Below are 19053 nucleotides of genomic sequence, written 5' to 3'. Positions count from 1 at the left end.
TGCTACGGACACGTCCCCACCAAAACATAGAATATTTTCTGAAGATTTTTTGAAAAGCTATATAATTCCCTCTTGCTGTATCTCATTGAGTTGGGCCCTTAGGATGGTGCTCTAAGGGTGGGTATGGAGGTCCCTATACCCTCTATAAGTATTTAAAACCGTTTTTCAAAAATGGTTGTGGTAACCCAAAAACATAGTGCAATTTCTGAGAAGAAAAACATAGCCGATTTTCTGAGAAGAAAAACATAGAATATTTTCTGAAGATTTTTTCAAACTTCCATAAATCAGCCAGGCCGGCCCCCATTGACTTGGGCCCGTAGTAGGGTGCTGTCAGGGTGGGTATGGAGGTCCCTATACCCTTTAAAAGTATTTAAAACAGTTATAAAATTTCACCCCTGGTAACCCAAATGCTACGGACACGTCCCCACCAAAACATAGAATATTTTCTGAAGATTTTTTGAAAAGCTATATAATTCCCTCTTGCTGTATCTCATTGAGTTGGGCCCTTAGGATGGTGCTCTAAGGGTGGGTATGGAGGTCCCTATACCCTCTATAAGTATTTAAAACCGTTTTTCAAAAATGGTTGTGGTAACCCAGAATAAAACCAGGTGCCAGTTTGGACTTAGTGCAATTTCTGAGAAGAAAAACATAGAATATTTTCTGAAGATTTTTTCAAACTTCCATAAATCAGCCAGGCCGGCCCCCATTGACTTGGGCCCGTAGTAGGGTGCTGTCAGGGTGGGTATGGAGGTCCCTATACCCTTTAAAAGTATTTAAAACAGTTATAAAATTTCACCCCTGGTAACCCAAATGCTACGGACACGTCCCCACCAAAACATAGAATATTTTCTGAAGATTTTTTGAAAAGCTATATAATTCCCTCTTGCTGTATCTCATTGAGTTGGGCCCTTAGGATGGTGCTCTAAGGGTGGGTATGGAGGTCCCTATACCCTCTATAAGTATTTAAAACCGTTTTTCAAAAATGGTTGTGGTAACCCAAAAACATAGTGCAATTTCTGAGAAGAAAAACATAGCCGATTTTCTGAGAAGAAAAACATAGAATATTTTCTGAAGATTTTTTCAAACTTCCATAAATCAGCCAGGCCGGCCCCCATTGACTTGGGCCCGTAGTAGGGTGCTGTCAGGGTGGGTATGGAGGTCCCTATACCCTTTAAAAGTATTTAAAACAGTTATAAAATTTCACCCCTGGTAACCCAAATGCTACGGACACGTCCCCACCAAAACATAGAATATTTTCTGAAGATTTTTTGAAAAGCTATATAATTCCCTCTTGCTGTATCTCATTGAGTTGGGCCCTTAGGATGGTGCTCTAAGGGTGGGTATGGAGGTCCCTATACCCTCTATAAGTATTTAAAACCGTTTTTCAAAAATGGTTGTGGTAACCCAAATAAAACCAGGTGCCAGTTCTGGAGCTTAGTGCGATTTCTGAGAAGAAAAACATAGAATATTTTCTGAAGATTTTTTCAAACTTCCATAAATCAGCCAGGCCGGCCCCCATTGACTTGGGCCCGTAGTAGGGTGCTGTCAGGGTGGGTATGGAGGTCCCTATACCCTTTAAAAGTATTTAAAACAGTTATAAAATTTCACCCCTGGTAACCCAAATGCTACGGACACGTCCCCACCAAAACATAGAATATTTTCTGAAGATTTTTTGAAAAGCTATATAATTCCCTCTTGCTGTATCTCATTGAGTTGGGCCCTTAGGATGGTGCTCTAAGGGTGGGTATGGAGGTCCCTATACCCTCTATAAGTATTTAAAACCGTTTTTCAAAAATGGTTGTGGTAACCCAAAAACATAGTGCAATTTCTGAGAAGAAAAACATAGCCGATTTTCTGAGAAGAAAAACATAGAATATTTTCTGAAGATTTTTTCAAACTTCCATAAATCAGCCAGGCCGGCCCCCATTGACTTGGGCCCGTAGTAGGGTGCTGTCAGGGTGGGTATGGAGGTCCCTATACCCTTTAAAAGTATTTAAAACAGTTATAAAATTTCACCCCTGGTAACCCAAATGCTACGGACACGTCCCCACCAAAACATAGAATATTTTCTGAGAAGAAAAAACATAGCCGATTTTCTGAGAAGAAAAACATAGAATATTTTCAGAGGATTTTTAAAAACTTCCATAAAACACTCATTCTTCATCCCACTGACATGGGACAGCAGTGGGGTGCTGAAACAGGTGTCCTGGGGGTGGTGATGGCCTTTAAAAGTAATTTAGAGCCTTTTAAAAATGTCACCCCTGGTAAGCCAAATGCTACGGACACGTCCCCACCAAAACATAGTGCAATTTCTGAGAAGAAAAAACATAGAATATTTTCAGAGGATTTTTAAAAACTTCCATAAAACACTCATTCTTCATCCCACTGACTTGGGACCACAGTGGGGTGCTGAAACAGGTGTCCTGGGGGTGGTGATGGCCTTTAAAAGTATTTAAAACAGTTGTAAAATTTCACCCCTGGTAACCCAAATGCTACGGACACGTCCCCACCAAAACATAGTGCAATTTCTGAGAAGAAAAAACATAGCCGATTTTCTGACAAGAAAAAACATAGTCATTTTTCTGAAGATTTTTTGAAAAGCTATATAATTCCCTCTTGCTGTATCTCATTGAGTTGGGCCCTTAGGATGGTGCTCTAAGGGTGGGTATGGAGGTCCCTATACCCTCTATAAGTATTTAAAACCGTTTTTCAAAAATGGTTGTGGTAAGCCAGAATAAAACCAGGTGCCAGTTTGGACTTAGTGCAATTTCTGAGAAGAAAAACATAGAATATTTTCTGAAGATTTTTTCAAACTTCCATAAATCAGCCAGGCCGGCCCCCATTGACTTGGGCCCGTAGTAGGGTGCTGTCAGGGTGGGTATGGAGGTCCCTATACCCTTTAAAAGTATTTAAAACAGTTATAAAATTTCACCCCTGGTAACCCAAATGCTACGGACACGTCCCCACCAAAACATAGAATATTTTCTGAAGATTTTTTGAAAAGCTATATAATTCCCTCTTGCTGTATCTCATTGAGTTGGGCCCTTAGGATGGTGCTCTAAGGGTGGGTATGGAGGTCCCTATACCCTCTATAAGTATTTAAAACCGTTTTTCAAAAATGGTTGTGGTAACCCAAAATAAAACCAGGTGCCCGTTTGGACTTAGTGCAATTTCTGAGAAGAAAAACATAGAATATTTTCTGAAGATTTTTTCAAACTTCCATAAATCAGCCAGGCCGGCCCCCATTGACTTGGGCCCGTAGTAGGGTGCTGTCAGGGTGGGTATGGAGGTCCCTATACCCTTTAAAAGTATTTAAAACAGTTATAAAATTTCACCCCTGGTAACCCAAATGCTACGGACACGTCCCCACCAAAACATAGAATATTTTCTGAAGATTTTTTGAAAAGCTATATAATTCCCTCTTGCTGTATCTCATTGAGTTGGGCCCTTAGGATGGTGCTCTAAGGGTGGGTATGGAGGTCCCTATACCCTCTATAAGTATTTAAAACCGTTTTTCAAAAATGGTTGTGGTAACCCAAAAACATAGTGCAATTTCTGAGAAGAAAAACATAGCCGATTTTCTGAGAAGAAAAACATAGAATATTTTCTGAAGATTTTTTCAAACTTCCATAAATCAGCCAGGCCGGCCCCCATTGACTTGGGCCCGTAGTAGGGTGCTGTCAGGGTGGGTATGGAGGTCCCTATACCCTTTAAAAGTATTTAAAACAGTTATAAAATTTCACCCCTGGTAACCCAAATGCTACGGACACGTCCCCACCAAAACATAGAATATTTTCTGAGAAGAAAAAACATAGCCGATTTTCTGAGAAGAAAAACATAGAATATTTTCAGAGGATTTTTAAAAACTTCCATAAAACACTCATTCTTCATCCCACTGACATGGGACAGCAGTGGGGTGCTGAAACAGGTGTCCTGGGGGTGGTGATGGCCTTTAAAAGTAATTTAGAGCCTTTTAAAAATGTCACCCCTGGTAAGCCAAATGCTACGGACACGTCCCCACCAAAACATAGTGCAATTTCTGAGAAGAAAAAACATAGAATATTTTCAGAGGATTTTTAAAAACTTCCATAAAACACTCATTCTTCATCCCACTGACTTGGGACCACAGTGGGGTGCTGAAACAGGTGTCCTGGGGGTGGTGATGGCCTTTAAAAGTATTTAAAACAGTTGTAAAATTTCACCCCTGGTAACCCAAATGCTACGGACACGTCCCCACCAAAACATAGTGCAATTTCTGAGAAGAAAAAACATAGCCGATTTTCTGACAAGAAAAAACATAGTCATTTTTCTGAAGATTTTTTGAAAAGCTATATAATTCCCTCTTGCTGTATCTCATTGAGTTGGGCCCTTAGGATGGTGCTCTAAGGGTGGGTATGGAGGTCCCTATACCCTCTATAAGTATTTAAAACCGTTTTTCAAAAATGGTTGTGGTAAGCCAGAATAAAACCAGGTGCCAGTTTGGACTTAGTGCAATTTCTGAGAAGAAAAACATAGAATATTTTCTGAAGATTTTTTCAAACTTCCATAAATCAGCCAGGCCGGCCCCCATTGACTTGGGCCCGTAGTAGGGTGCTGTCAGGGTGGGTATGGAGGTCCCTATACCCTTTAAAAGTATTTAAAACAGTTATAAAATTTCACCCCTGGTAACCCAAATGCTACGGACACGTCCCCACCAAAACATAGAATATTTTCTGAAGATTTTTTGAAAAGCTATATAATTCCCTCTTGCTGTATCTCATTGAGTTGGGCCCTTAGGATGGTGCTCTAAGGGTGGGTATGGAGGTCCCTATACCCTCTATAAGTATTTAAAACCGTTTTTCAAAAATGGTTGTGGTAACCCAAAAACATAGTGCAATTTCTGAGAAGAAAAACATAGCCGATTTTCTGAGAAGAAAAACATAGAATATTTTCTGAAGATTTTTTCAAACTTCCATAAATCAGCCAGGCCGGCCCCCATTGACTTGGGCCCGTAGTAGGGTGCTGTCAGGGTGGGTATGGAGGTCCCTATACCCTTTAAAAGTATTTAAAACAGTTATAAAATTTCACCCCTGGTAACCCAAATGCTACGGACACGTCCCCACCAAAACATAGAATATTTTCTGAAGATTTTTTGAAAAGCTATATAATTCCCTCTTGCTGTATCTCATTGAGTTGGGCCCTTAGGATGGTGCTCTAAGGGTGGGTATGGAGGTCCCTATACCCTCTATAAGTATTTAAAACCGTTTTTCAAAAATGGTTGTGGTAACCCAAAAACATAGTGCAATTTCTGAGAAGAAAAACATAGCCGATTTTCTGAGAAGAAAAACATAGAATATTTTCTGAAGATTTTTTCAAACTTCCATAAATCAGCCAGGCCGGCCCCCATTGACTTGGGCCCGTAGTAGGGTGCTGTCAGGGTGGGTATGGAGGTCCCTATACCCTTTAAAAGTATTTAAAACAGTTATAAAATTTCACCCCTGGTAACCCAAATGCTACGGACACGTCCCCACCAAAACATAGAATATTTTCTGAAGATTTTTTGAAAAGCTATATAATTCCCTCTTGCTGTATCTCATTGAGTTGGGCCCTTAGGATGGTGCTCTAAGGGTGGGTATGGAGGTCCCTATACCCTCTATAAGTATTTAAAACCGTTTTTCAAAAATGGTTGTGGTAACCCAAAAACATCAGGTGCAATTTCTGAGAAGAAAAACATAGCGCGATTTTCTGAGAAGAAAAACATAGAATATTTTCTGAAGATTTTTTCAAACTTCCATAAATCAGCCAGGCCGGCCCCCATTGACTTGGGCCCGTAGTAGGGTGCTGTCAGGGTGGGTATGGAGGTCCCTATACCCTTTAAAAGTATTTAAAACAGTTATAAAATTTCACCCCTGGTAACCCAAATGCTACGGACACGTCCCCACCAAAACATAGAATATTTTCTGAGAAGAAAAAACATAGCCGATTTTCTGAGAAGAAAAACATAGAATATTTTCAGAGGATTTTTAAAAACTTCCATAAAACACTCATTCTTCATCCCACTGACATGGGACAGCAGTGGGGTGCTGAAACAGGTGTCCTGGGGGTGGTGATGGCCTTTAAAAGTAATTTAGAGCCTTTTAAAAATGTCACCCCTGGTAAGCCAAATGCTACGGACACGTCCCCACCAAAACATAGTGCAATTTCTGAGAAGAAAAAACATAGAATATTTTCAGAGGATTTTTAAAAACTTCCATAAAACACTCATTCTTCATCCCACTGACTTGGGACCACAGTGGGGTGCTGAAACAGGTGTCCTGGGGGTGGTGATGGCCTTTAAAAGTATTTAAAACAGTTGTAAAATTTCACCCCTGGTAACCCAAATGCTACGGACACGTCCCCACCAAAACATAGTGCAATTTCTGAGAAGAAAAAACATAGCCGATTTTCTGACAAGAAAAAACATAGTCATTTTTCTGAAGATTTTTTGAAAAGCTATATAATTCCCTCTTGCTGTATCTCATTGAGTTGGGCCCTTAGGATGGTGCTCTAAGGGTGGGTATGGAGGTCCCTATACCCTCTATAAGTATTTAAAACCGTTTTTCAAAAATGGTTGTGGTAAGCCAGAATAAAACCAGGTGCCAGTTTGGACTTAGTGCAATTTCTGAGAAGAAAAACATAGAATATTTTCTGAAGATTTTTTCAAACTTCCATAAATCAGCCAGGCCGGCCCCCATTGACTTGGGCCCGTAGTAGGGTGCTGTCAGGGTGGGTATGGAGGTCCCTATACCCTTTAAAAGTATTTAAAACAGTTATAAAATTTCACCCCTGGTAACCCAAATGCTACGGACACGTCCCCACCAAAACATAGAATATTTTCTGAAGATTTTTTGAAAAGCTATATAATTCCCTCTTGCTGTATCTCATTGAGTTGGGCCCTTAGGATGGTGCTCTAAGGGTGGGTATGGAGGTCCCTATACCCTCTATAAGTATTTAAAACCGTTTTTCAAAAATGGTTGTGGTAACCCAAAATAAAACCAGGTGCCCGTTTGGACTTAGTGCAATTTCTGAGAAGAAAAACATAGAATATTTTCTGAAGATTTTTTCAAACTTCCATAAATCAGCCAGGCCGGCCCCCATTGACTTGGGCCCGTAGTAGGGTGCTGTCAGGGTGGGTATGGAGGTCCCTATACCCTTTAAAAGTATTTAAAACAGTTATAAAATTTCACCCCTGGTAACCCAAATGCTACGGACACGTCCCCACCAAAACATAGAATATTTTCTGAAGATTTTTTGAAAAGCTATATAATTCCCTCTTGCTGTATCTCATTGAGTTGGGCCCTTAGGATGGTGCTCTAAGGGTGGGTATGGAGGTCCCTATACCCTCTATAAGTATTTAAAACCGTTTTTCAAAAATGGTTGTGGTAACCCAAAAACATAGTGCAATTTCTGAGAAGAAAAACATAGCCGATTTTCTGAGAAGAAAAACATAGAATATTTTCTGAAGATTTTTTCAAACTTCCATAAATCAGCCAGGCCGGCCCCCATTGACTTGGGCCCGTAGTAGGGTGCTGTCAGGGTGGGTATGGAGGTCCCTATACCCTTTAAAAGTATTTAAAACAGTTATAAAATTTCACCCCTGGTAACCCAAATGCTACGGACACGTCCCCACCAAAACATAGAATATTTTCTGAGAAGAAAAAACATAGCCGATTTTCTGAGAAGAAAAACATAGAATATTTTCAGAGGATTTTTAAAAACTTCCATAAAACACTCATTCTTCATCCCACTGACATGGGACAGCAGTGGGGTGCTGAAACAGGTGTCCTGGGGGTGGTGATGGCCTTTAAAAGTAATTTAGAGCCTTTTAAAAATGTCACCCCTGGTAAGCCAAATGCTACGGACACGTCCCCACCAAAACATAGTGCAATTTCTGAGAAGAAAAAACATAGAATATTTTCAGAGGATTTTTAAAAACTTCCATAAAACACTCATTCTTCATCCCACTGACTTGGGACCACAGTGGGGTGCTGAAACAGGTGTCCTGGGGGTGGTGATGGCCTTTAAAAGTATTTAAAACAGTTGTAAAATTTCACCCCTGGTAACCCAAATGCTACGGACACGTCCCCACCAAAACATAGTGCAATTTCTGAGAAGAAAAAACATAGCCGATTTTCTGACAAGAAAAAACATAGTCATTTTTCTGAAGATTTTTTGAAAAGCTATATAATTCCCTCTTGCTGTATCTCATTGAGTTGGGCCCTTAGGATGGTGCTCTAAGGGTGGGTATGGAGGTCCCTATACCCTCTATAAGTATTTAAAACCGTTTTTCAAAAATGGTTGTGGTAAGCCAGAATAAAACCAGGTGCCAGTTTGGACTTAGTGCAATTTCTGAGAAGAAAAACATAGAATATTTTCTGAAGATTTTTTCAAACTTCCATAAATCAGCCAGGCCGGCCCCCATTGACTTGGGCCCGTAGTAGGGTGCTGTCAGGGTGGGTATGGAGGTCCCTATACCCTTTAAAAGTATTTAAAACAGTTATAAAATTTCACCCCTGGTAACCCAAATGCTACGGACACGTCCCCACCAAAACATAGAATATTTTCTGAAGATTTTTTGAAAAGCTATATAATTCCCTCTTGCTGTATCTCATTGAGTTGGGCCCTTAGGATGGTGCTCTAAGGGTGGGTATGGAGGTCCCTATACCCTCTATAAGTATTTAAAACCGTTTTTCAAAAATGGTTGTGGTAACCCAAAAACATAGTGCAATTTCTGAGAAGAAAAACATAGCCGATTTTCTGAGAAGAAAAACATAGAATATTTTCAGAGGATTTTTAAAAACTTCCATAAAACACTCATTCTTCATCCCACTGACTTGGGCCCAGTAGGGTGCTGTCAGGTGTATGGAGGTCGTATACCCTTTAAAAGTATTTAAAACAGTTGTAAAATTTCACCCCTGGTAACCCAAATGCTACGGACACGTCCCCACCAAAGCATAGAATATTTTCTGAGAGCTCTTTTGAAAAGCTATATAATTCCCTCTTGCTGTATCTCATTGAGTTGGGCCCTTAGGATGGTGCTCTAAGGGTGGGTATGGAGGTCCCTATACCCTCTATAAGTATTTAAAACCGTTTTTCAAAATGGTTGTGGTAACCCAAAAACATAGTGCAATTTCTGAGAAAAAAACATAGCCGATTTTCTGAGAAGAAAAACATAGAATATTTTCTGAAGATTTTTTCAAACTTCCATAAATCAGCCAGGCCGGCCCCCATTGACTTGGGCCCGTAGTAGGGTGCTGTCAGGGTGGGTATGGAGGTCCCTATACCCTTTAAAAGTATTTAAAACAGTTATAAAATTTCACCCCTGGTAACCCAAATGCTACGGACACGTCCCCACCGGCCGAGAAGACATGCCGATCGACGAACTAGTCTTTCTGAAGATTTTTTGAAAAGCTATATAATTCCCTCTTGCTGTATCTCATTGAGTTGGGCCCTTAGGATGGTGCTCTAAGGGTGGGTATGGAGGTCCCTATACCCTCTATAAGTATTTAAAACCGTTTTTCAAAAATGGTTGTGGTAAGCCAGAATAAAACCAGGTGCCAGTTTGGACTTAGTGCAATTTCTGAGAAGAAAAACATAGAATATTTTCTGAAGATTTTTTCAAACTTCCATAAATCAGCCAGGCCGGCCCCCATTGACTTGGGCCCGTAGTAGGGTGCTGTCAGGGTGGGTATGGAGGTCCCTATACCCTTTAAAAGTATTTAAAACAGTTATAAAATTTCACCCCTGGTAACCCAAATGCTACGGACACGTCCCCACCAAAACATAGAATATTTTCTGAGAAGAAAAAACATAGCCGATTTTCTGAGAAGAAAAACATAGAATATTTTCAGAGGATTTTTAAAAACTTCCATAAAACACTCATTCTTCATCCCACTGACATGGGACAGCAGTGGGGTGCTGAAACAGGTGTCCTGGGGGTGGTGATGGCCTTTAAAAGTAATTTAGAGCCTTTTAAAAATGTCACCCCTGGTAAGCCAAATGCTACGGACACGTCCCCACCAAAACATAGTGCAATTTCTGAGAAGAAAAAACATAGAATATTTTCAGAGGATTTTTAAAAACTTCCATAAAACACTCATTCTTCATCCCACTGACTTGGGACCACAGTGGGGTGCTGAAACAGGTGTCCTGGGGGTGGTGATGGCCTTTAAAAGTATTTAAAACAGTTGTAAAATTTCACCCCTGGTAACCCAAATGCTACGGACACGTCCCCACCAAAACATAGTGCAATTTCTGAGAAGAAAAAACATAGCCGATTTTCTGACAAGAAAAAACATAGTCATTTTTCTGAAGATTTTTTGAAAAGCTATATAATTCCCTCTTGCTGTATCTCATTGAGTTGGGCCCTTAGGATGGTGCTCTAAGGGTGGGTATGGAGGTCCCTATACCCTCTATAAGTATTTAAAACCGTTTTTCAAAAATGGTTGTGGTAAGCCAGAATAAAACCAGGTGCCAGTTTGGACTTAGTGCAATTTCTGAGAAGAAAAACATAGAATATTTTCTGAAGATTTTTTCAAACTTCCATAAATCAGCCAGGCCGGCCCCCATTGACTTGGGCCCGTAGTAGGGTGCTGTCAGGGTGGGTATGGAGGTCCCTATACCCTTTAAAAGTATTTAAAACAGTTATAAAATTTCACCCCTGGTAACCCAAATGCTACGGACACGTCCCCACCAAAACATAGAATATTTTCTGAGAAGAAAAAACATAGCCGATTTTCTGAGAAGAAAAACATAGAATATTTTCAGAGGATTTTTAAAAACTTCCATAAAACACTCATTCTTCATCCCACTGACATGGGACAGCAGTGGGGTGCTGAAACAGGTGTCCTGGGGGTGGTGATGGCCTTTAAAAGTAATTTAGAGCCTTTTAAAAATGTCACCCCTGGTAAGCCAAATGCTACGGACACGTCCCCACCAAAACATAGTGCAATTTCTGAGAAGAAAAAACATAGAATATTTTCAGAGGATTTTTAAAAACTTCCATAAAACACTCATTCTTCATCCCACTGACTTGGGACCACAGTGGGGTGCTGAAACAGGTGTCCTGGGGGTGGTGATGGCCTTTAAAAGTATTTAAAACAGTTGTAAAATTTCACCCCTGGTAACCCAAATGCTACGGACACGTCCCCACCAAAACATAGTGCAATTTCTGAGAAGAAAAAACATAGCCGATTTTCTGACAAGAAAAAACATAGTCATTTTTCTGAAGATTTTTTGAAAAGCTATATAATTCCCTCTTGCTGTATCTCATTGAGTTGGGCCCTTAGGATGGTGCTCTAAGGGTGGGTATGGAGGTCCCTATACCCTCTATAAGTATTTAAAACCGTTTTTCAAAAATGGTTGTGGTAAGCCAGAATAAAACCAGGTGCCAGTTTGGACTTAGTGCAATTTCTGAGAAGAAAAACATAGAATATTTTCTGAAGATTTTTTCAAACTTCCATAAATCAGCCAGGCCGGCCCCCATTGACTTGGGCCCGTAGTAGGGTGCTGTCAGGGTGGGTATGGAGGTCCCTATACCCTTTAAAAGTATTTAAAACAGTTATAAAATTTCACCCCTGGTAACCCAAATGCTACGGACACGTCCCCACCAAAACATAGAATATTTTCTGAAGATTTTTTGAAAAGCTATATAATTCCCTCTTGCTGTATCTCATTGAGTTGGGCCCTTAGGATGGTGCTCTAAGGGTGGGTATGGAGGTCCCTATACCCTCTATAAGTATTTAAAACCGTTTTTCAAAAATGGTTGTGGTAACCCAAAAACATAGTGCAATTTCTGAGAAGAAAAACATAGCCGATTTTCTGAGAAGAAAAACATAGAATATTTTCTGAAGATTTTTTCAAACTTCCATAAATCAGCCAGGCCGGCCCCCATTGACTTGGGCCCGTAGTAGGGTGCTGTCAGGGTGGGTATGGAGGTCCCTATACCCTTTAAAAGTATTTAAAACAGTTATAAAATTTCACCCCTGGTAACCCAAATGCTACGGACACGTCCCCACCAAAACATAGAATATTTTCTGAAGATTTTTTGAAAAGCTATATAATTCCCTCTTGCTGTATCTCATTGAGTTGGGCCCTTAGGATGGTGCTCTAAGGGTGGGTATGGAGGTCCCTATACCCTCTATAAGTATTTAAAACCGTTTTTCAAAAATGGTTGTGGTAACCCAAAAACATAGTGCAATTTCTGAGAAGAAAAACATAGCCGATTTTCTGAGAAGAAAAACATAGAATATTTTCTGAAGATTTTTTCAAACTTCCATAAATCAGCCAGGCCGGCCCCCATTGACTTGGGCCCGTAGTAGGGTGCTGTCAGGGTGGGTATGGAGGTCCCTATACCCTTTAAAAGTATTTAAAACAGTTATAAAATTTCACCCCTGGTAACCCAAATGCTACGGACACGTCCCCACCAAAACATAGAATATTTTCTGAAGATTTTTTGAAAAGCTATATAATTCCCTCTTGCTGTATCTCATTGAGTTGGGCCCTTAGGATGGTGCTCTAAGGGTGGGTATGGAGGTCCCTATACCCTCTATAAGTATTTAAAACCGTTTTTCAAAAATGGTTGTGGTAACCCAAAAACATAGTGCAATTTCTGAGAAGAAAAACATAGCCGATTTTCTGAGAAGAAAAACATAGAATATTTTCTGAAGATTTTTTCAAACTTCCATAAATCAGCCAGGCCGGCCCCCATTGACTTGGGCCCGTAGTAGGGTGCTGTCAGGGTGGGTATGGAGGTCCCTATACCCTTTAAAAGTATTTAAAACAGTTATAAAATTTCACCCCTGGTAACCCAAATGCTACGGACACGTCCCCACCAAAACATAGAATATTTTCTGAAGATTTTTTGAAAAGCTATATAATTCCCTCTTGCTGTATCTCATTGAGTTGGGCCCTTAGGATGGTGCTCTAAGGGTGGGTATGGAGGTCCCTATACCCTCTATAAGTATTTAAAACCGTTTTTCAAAAATGGTTGTGGTAACCCAAAATAAAACCAGGTGCCCGTTTGGACTTAGTGCAATTTCTGAGAAGAAAAACATAGAATATTTTCTGAAGATTTTTTCAAACTTCCATAAATCAGCCAGGCCGGCCCCCATTGACTTGGGCCCGTAGTAGGGTGCTGTCAGGGTGGGTATGGAGGTCCCTATACCCTTTAAAAGTATTTAAAACAGTTATAAAATTTCACCCCTGGTAACCCAAATGCTACGGACACGTCCCCACCAAAACATAGAATATTTTCTGAGAAGAAAAAACATAGCCGATTTTCTGAGAAGAAAAACATAGAATATTTTCAGAGGATTTTTAAAAACTTCCATAAAACACTCATTCTTCATCCCACTGACATGGGACAGCAGTGGGGTGCTGAAACAGGTGTCCTGGGGGTGGTGATGGCCTTTAAAAGTAATTTAGAGCCTTTTAAAAATGTCACCCCTGGTAAGCCAAATGCTACGGACACGTCCCCACCAAAACATAGTGCAATTTCTGAGAAGAAAAAACATAGAATATTTTCAGAGGATTTTTAAAAACTTCCATAAAACACTCATTCTTCATCCCACTGACTTGGGACCACAGTGGGGTGCTGAAACAGGTGTCCTGGGGGTGGTGATGGCCTTTAAAAGTATTTAAAACAGTTGTAAAATTTCACCCCTGGTAACCCAAATGCTACGGACACGTCCCCACCAAAACATAGTGCAATTTCTGAGAAGAAAAAACATAGCCGATTTTCTGACAAGAAAAAACATAGTCATTTTTCTGAAGATTTTTTGAAAAGCTATATAATTCCCTCTTGCTGTATCTCATTGAGTTGGGCCCTTAGGATGGTGCTCTAAGGGTGGGTATGGAGGTCCCTATACCCTCTATAAGTATTTAAAACCGTTTTTCAAAAATGGTTGTGGTAAGCCAGAATAAAACCAGGTGCCAGTTTGGACTTAGTGCAATTTCTGAGAAGAAAAACATAGAATATTTTCTGAAGATTTTTTCAAACTTCCATAAATCAGCCAGGCCGGCCCCCATTGACTTGGGCCCGTAGTAGGGTGCTGTCAGGGTGGGTATGGAGGTCCCTATACCCTTTAAAAGTATTTAAAACAGTTATAAAATTTCACCCCTGGTAACCCAAATGCTACGGACACGTCCCCACCAAAACATAGAATATTTTCTGAGAAGAAAAAACATAGCCGATTTTCTGAGAAGAAAAACATAGAATATTTTCAGAGGATTTTTAAAAACTTCCATAAAACACTCATTCTTCATCCCACTGACATGGGACAGCAGTGGGGTGCTGAAACAGGTGTCCTGGGGGTGGTGATGGCCTTTAAAAGTAATTTAGAGCCTTTTAAAAATGTCACCCCTGGTAAGCCAAATGCTACGGACACGTCCCCACCAAAACATAGTGCAATTTCTGAGAAGAAAAAACATAGAATATTTTCAGAGGATTTTTAAAAACTTCCATAAAACAGCTCATTCCTTCATCCCACTGACTTGGGACCACGTAGTGGGGTGCTGAAACAGGGTGGGTCCTGGGGGTGGCTGATGGCCTTTAAAAGTATTTAAAACAGTTGTAAAATTTCACCCCTGGTAACCCAAATGCTACGGACACGTCCCCACCAAAACATAGTGCAATTTCTGAGAAGAAAAAACATAGCCGATTTTCTGACAAGAAAAAACATAGTCATTTTTCTGAAGATTTTTTGAAAAGCTATATAATTCCCTCTTGCTGTATCTCATTGAGTTGGGCCCTTAGGATGGTGCTCTAAGGGTGGGTATGGAGGTCCCTATACCCTCTATAAGTATTTAAAACCGTTTTTCAAAAATGGTTGTGGTAACCCAAAAACATAGTGCAATTTCTGAGAAGAAAAACATAGCCGATTTTCTGAGAAGAAAAACATAGAATATTTTCTGAAGATTTTTTCAAACTTCCATAAATCAGCCAGGCCGGCCCCCATTGACTTGGGCCCGTAGTAGGGTGCTGTCAGGGTGGGTATGGAGGTCCCTATACCCTTTAAAAGTATTTAAAACAGTTATAAAATTTCACCCCTGGTAACCCAAATGCTACGGACACGTCCCCACCAAAACATAGAATATTTTCTGAGAAGAAAAAACATAGCCGATTTTCTGAGAAGAAAAACATAGAATATTTTCAGAGGATTTTTAAAAACTTCCATAAAACACTCATTCTTCATCCCACTGACATGGGACAGCAGTGGGGTGCTGAAACAGGTGTCCTGGGGGTGGTGATGGCCTTTAAAAGTAATTTAGAGCCTTTTAAAAATGTCACCCCTGGTAAGCCAAATGCTACGGACACGTCCCCACCAAAACATAGTGCAATTTCTGAGAAGAAAAAACATAGAATATTTTCAGAGGATTTTTAAAAACTTCCATAAAACACTCATTCTTCATCCCACTGACTTGGGACCACAGTGGGGTGCTGAAACAGGTGTCCTGGGGGTGGTGATGGCCTTTAAAAGTATTTAAAACAGTTGTAAAATTTCACCCCTGGTAACCCAAATGCTACGGACACGTCCCCACCAAAACATAGTGCAATTTCTGAGAAGAAAAAACATAGCCGATTTTCTGACAAGAAAAAACATAGTCATTTTTCTGAAGATTTTTTGAAAAGCTATATAATTCCCTCTTGCTGTATCTCATTGAGTTGGGCCCTTAGGATGGTGCTCTAAGGGTGGGTATGGAGGTCCCTATACCCTCTATAAGTATTTAAAACCGTTTTTCAAAAATGGTTGTGGTAAGCCAGAATAAAACCAGGTGCCAGTTTGGACTTAGTGCAATTTCTGAGAAGAAAAACATAGAATATTTTCTGAAGATTTTTTCAAACTTCCATAAATCAGCCAGGCCGGCCCCCATTGACTTGGGCCCGTAGTAGGGTGCTGTCAGGGTGGGTATGGAGGTCCCTATACCCTTTAAAAGTATTTAAAACAGTTATAAAATTTCACCCCTGGTAACCCAAATGCTACGGACACGTCCCCACCAAAACATAGAATATTTTCTGAGAAGAAAAAACATAGCCGATTTTCTGAGAAGAAAAACATAGAATATTTTCAGAGGATTTTTAAAAACTTCCATAAAACACTCATTCTTCATCCCACTGACATGGGACAGCAGTGGGGTGCTGAAACAGGTGTCCTGGGGGTGGTGATGGCCTTTAAAAGTAATTTAGAGCCTTTTAAAAATGTCACCCCTGGTAAGCCAAATGCTACGGACACGTCCCCACCAAAACATAGTGCAATTTCTGAGAAGAAAAAACATAGAATATTTTCAGAGGATTTTTAAAAACTTCCATAAAACACTCATTCTTCATCCCACTGACTTGGGACCACAGTGGGGTGCTGAAACAGGTGTCCTGGGGGTGGTGATGGCCTTTAAAAGTATTTAAAACAGTTGTAAAATTTCACCCCTGGTAACCCAAATGCTACGGACACGTCCCCACCAAAACATAGTGCAATTTCTGAGAAGAAAAAACATAGCCGATTTTCTGACAAGAAAAAACATAGTCATTTTTCTGAAGATTTTTTGAAAAGCTATATAATTCCCTCTTGCTGTATCTCATTGAGTTGGGCCCTTAGGATGGTGCTCTAAGGGTGGGTATGGAGGTCCCTATACCCTCTATAAGTATTTAAAACCGTTTTTCAAAAATGGTTGTGGTAAGCCAGAATAAAACCAGGTGCCAGTTTGGACTTAGTGCAATTTCTGAGAAGAAAAACATAGAATATTTTCTGAAGATTTTTTCAAACTTCCATAAATCAGCCAGGCCGGCCCCCATTGACTTGGGCCCGTAGTAGGGTGCTGTCAGGGTGGGTATGGAGGTCCCTATACCCTTTAAAAGTATTTAAAACAGTTATAAAATTTCACCCCTGGTAACCCAAATGCTACGGACACGTCCCCACCAAAACATAGAATATTTTCTGAGAAGAAAAAACATAGCCGATTTTCTGAGAAGAAAAACATAGAATATTTTCAGAGGATTTTTAAAAACTTCCATAAAACACTCATTCTTCATCCCACTGACATGGGACAGCAGTGGGGTGCTGAAACAGGTGTCCTGGGGGTGGTGATGGCCTTTAAAAGTAATTTAGAGCCTTTTAAAAATGTCACCCCTGGTAAGCCAAATGCTACGGACACGTCCCCACCAAAACATAGTGCAATTTCTGAGAAGAAAAAACATAGAATATTTTCAGAGGATTTTTAAAAACTTCCATAAAACACTCATTCTTCATCCCACTGACTTGGGACCACAGTGGGGTGCTGAAACAGGTGTCCTGGGGGTGGTGATGGCCTTTAAAAGTATTTAAAACAGTTGTAAAATTTCACCCCTGGTAACCCAAATGCTACGGACACGTCCCCACCAAAACATAGTGCAATTTCTGAGAAGAAAAAACATAGCCGATTTTCTGACAAGAAAAAACATAGTCATTTTTCTGAAGATTTTTTGAAAAGCTATATAATTCCCTCTTGCTGTATCTCATTGAGTTGGGCCCTTAGGATGGTGCTCTAAGGGTGGGTATGGAGGTCCCTATACCCTCTATAAGTATTTAAAACCGTTTTTCAAAAATGGTTGTGGTAAGCCAGAATAAAACCAGGTGCCAGTTTGGACTTAGTGCAATTTCTGAGAAGAAAAACATAGAATATTTTCTGAAGATTTTTTCAAACTTCCATAAATCAGCCAGGCCGGCCCCCATTGACTTGGGCCCGTAGTAGGGTGCTGTCAGGGTGGGTATGGAGGTCCCTATACCCTTTAAAAGTATTTAAAACAGTTATAAAATTTCACCCCTGGTAACCCAAATGCTACGGACACGTCCCCACCAAAACATAGAATATTTTCTGAGAAGAAAAAACATAGCCGATTTTCTGAGAAGAAAAACATAGAATATTTTCAGAGGATTTTTAAAAACTTCCATAAAACACTCATTCTTCATCCCACTGACATGGGACAGCAGTGGGGTGCTGAAACAGGTGTCCTGGGGGTGGTGATGGCCTTTAAAAGTAATTTAGAGCCTTTTAAAAATGTCACCCCTGGTAAGCCAAATGCTACGGACACGTCCCCACCAAAACATAGTGCAATTTCTGAGAAGAAAAAACATAGAATATTTTCAGAGGATTTTTAAAAACTTCCATAAAACACTCATTCTTCATCCCACTGACTTGGGACCACAGTGGGGTGCTGAAACAGGTGTCCTGGGGGTGGTGATGGCCTTTAAAAGTATTTAAAACAGTTGTAAAATTTCACCCCTGGTAACCCAAATGCTACGGACACGTCCCCACCAAAACATAGTGCAATTTCTGAGAAGAAAAAACATAGCCGATTTTCTGACAAGAAAAAACATAGTCATTTTTCTGAAGATTTTTTGAAAAGCTATATAATTCCCTCTTGCTGTATCTCATTGAGTTGGGCCCTTAGGATGGTGCTCTAAGGGTGGGTATGGAGGTCCCTATACCCTCTATAAGTATTTAAAACCGTTTTTCAAAAATGGTTGTGGTAACCCAAAAACATAGTGCAATTTCTGAGAATAAAAACATAGCCGATTTTCTGAGAAGAAAAACATAGAATATTTTCTGAAGATTTTTTCAAACTTCCATAAATCAGCCAGGCCGGCCCCCATTGACTTGGGCCCGTAGTAGGGTGCTGTCAGGGTGGGTATGGAGGTCCCTATACCCTTTAAAAGTATTTAAAACAGTTATAAAATTTCACCCCTGGTAACCCAAATGCTACGGACACGTCCCCACCAAAACATAGAATATTTTCTGAAGATTTTTTGAAAAGCTATATAATTCCCTCTTGCTGTATCTCATTGAGTTGGGCCCTTAGGATGGTGCTCTAAGGGTGGGTATGGAGGTCCCTATACCCTCTATAAGTATTTAAAACCGTTTTTCAAAAATGGTTGTGGTAACCCAAAAACATAGTGCAATTTCTGAGAAGAAAAACATAGCCGATTTTCTGAGAAGAAAAACATAGAATATTTTCTGAAGATTTTTTCAAACTTCCATAAATCAGCCAGGCCGGCCCCCATT

This window comes from Salmo salar, chromosome 08 (assembly GCF_965601325.2).
Source record: "Salmo salar chromosome 08, fSalSal1, whole genome shotgun sequence".
NCBI classification, from domain to species: Eukaryota; Metazoa; Chordata; class Actinopteri; order Salmoniformes; family Salmonidae; genus Salmo; species Salmo salar.
Note: the sequence above shows the minus strand (reverse complement) of the source record.